The sequence below is a fragment of the Rhagoletis pomonella genome, unplaced genomic scaffold (assembly GCF_013731165.1).
Source record: "Rhagoletis pomonella isolate Grant_MI unplaced genomic scaffold, Rhpom_1.0 Rhpom_scaffold_00004, whole genome shotgun sequence".
NCBI classification, from domain to species: domain Eukaryota; kingdom Metazoa; phylum Arthropoda; class Insecta; order Diptera; family Tephritidae; genus Rhagoletis; species Rhagoletis pomonella.
In genome coordinates this window covers 33,957,923-33,960,424 of record NW_023458558.1, presented here as the reverse complement: position 1 = coordinate 33,960,424, position 2,502 = coordinate 33,957,923, and positions in this window count along the sequence as shown.

The window sequence follows — 2,502 nt, the reverse complement described above, 5'->3', positions numbered from 1 at the left end:
AAAAAAAATATAAATGAAAAAATATTAAAAAAACGTCTGCTCTGGCACTCGAACCTTGCATCTCTCGACTGGCACTCCAAAGCTTTGAACGCCTCGAGCAAAATGACATACTTAATACGCGGCAAGTTAATTTTTCCTAAGAAGAAAAAACATAGTACTGAAAACTAGGGAACTGGGTTTGTCTTAAACTGAGTCAAGTAGTTTACTCATATTAAGGCAGGCCACTTCAAAGTAATATTTCCTTAGAGTAATATACTTTTTTCCTAGCAACAAGGAATGTTTTTTCTGAGTGCATGTACAAGAAGAAAAGGGTATACATTTTAAAATGCGCTAATCATCCGTGTTTCATTCTATATTGCTAAATAACTGTCTCTCCTTAATCTCTTGAAAAATATTAAAAAAATAAAAATAAGCTGTAATTCTTGTATGTGAAAGCTTTTACTTCATATATAATTACTTAAAACTAGTCTCAAGGATCTGTCCCATCAGTCACAACTTCAATAATTTTTAGTATTTCTATGGCGACTATATCAGCTCAAATTTTATTGAAAACGAAAGTGTAGAATTCATATTATGTGTTTTGGCTAAAATTCATCTTTGAGTGCGGTATACTTTCAGTGTCCCACCAGTCACAACGGAATGGCCCTATAATTAACTTTTTGACTAAAAAGAGAAAATGTTATCCATTATTAAAATTATGATAAGAGGAGTAACATTTTCTTCGAGTTTTTTCACTATGGATGGATGCCATCATTTGAGCATATGTACATTAGGAATGTTAATCCCGGGATCCCGGCCTTTTTAAGGTCCAAAAAAACAATCGGGCTTTGTAATTTGCACTGATGGCAATAGTACTCCTTTTCTAGACCAGTATTGGCTATATTTCTTTTTTTATTTAATAATTCATATCTATACTAATTATATAAAGAGAAGTCCCTTTTTTTTGTAACAGGTAATCTCGTGAACGGCTGGTCCGATTTTCATGAAATTTTGTATATAAATAGCCTTCGGTAACCACCATGTTTTAGGCTAAAAAAATTAACTTTTTTCGTTTAGGTGGACCAGGGACCGGTCTATTCAAAAAAATCTTATTATGGACCGATTTACTTAAAATTAGGTACGCGGGTAGCTTTTTAGCATATATTCGCATATATGATCCATTTTTTCCGAGAAGTGGACCAGGGACCGATATATTCGAAAAAATCGCATTTATGGTCCGATTTGCTTAAAATTCGGTATGTAAGTAGCTTTTTAGCATATATTGGCACACATGATCCATTCTTTCCGAGAAGTGGACCAGGGACTGATCTATTCGAAAAAATCGTATTTACGGTCCGATTTGCTTAAAATTCAGTACGCAGGTAGCTTTTTAGCATATATTAGCATATATGATCAATTTTTTCCGAGAAGTGGACCAGGGACCGATCTATTCGAAACAATCTCATTGTGGTCCGATTTGCTTAAAATTCCATTTTTTCCGAGAAGTGGACCAGGGACCGATCTATTTGAAAAAATTGTATTTACGGTTCGATTTGCTTAAAACTCCGTACGTAGGTAGCTTTTTAGCATATATGATCCATTTTTTCCGAGAAGTGGACCAGGGACCGATCTGTTCGAAACAATCTTATTATGGTCCGATTTGCTTAAAATTCGGTACTTGGGTAGCTTTTTAGCATATGTGATCAATTTTTTCCGAGAAGTGGACCAGGGACCGATCTATTCGAAGAAATCATATTTATGGTCCGATTTGCTTAAAATTCAGTACTTAGGTAGCTTTTTACCTGGATAAGCTTATAGATTCCTGCAATTGATTTTAATGCAATTTCGAATATAAATAGCTTTGAGCAACGACCATACCAAGGGGCGTATTCGTCACTTGGCAAGATTTTTTTGCGCCAATCAGAAACAACGGATACTGTCAAAATATAATTATAATATATAATATATCTCAGCTAATATATATTTTGAAAGCCGTGAAAGCAAGGACCAAGAGCGGCTAAACCGATTTTTTTGAAACTGCCACCTGCCGCACGTGTCCCAAGGACGGTTTTAGGCTAAACAAAAATCTATATGTAAAGGGGGCGTGGCACTTCCCATACAAACCGAATTTCTCATGCTACATATCTCTGAAAGTGTGCATGGTAGAGTTCTGGAACTTGGTATGGAGATATACGAAATCAATCGCATACCCTTGGAGAAAAAATTTAAGCTATTGTAAAAAGGGGTGTGGCATCTCCCATACAAACCAAATTTTTCACACTACGTATCCCTGGAAGTGTTCATGGTAGAGTTCTGGAACTTGGTATGGAGATGTACGAAATAAATCGCATACTCTTGGAGAAAAATTGGAACTATTGGGATAGGGGGCGTGGCATCTTCCATACAAACCAAATTTTTCATATTGCATATCTCTGGAAGTGTTCATGGTATAGTTCTGGAACTTGGTACGGAGATATACGCAATCAACTGTTGAGGAAAAATTGGAACTATTGGAAAAGGGGG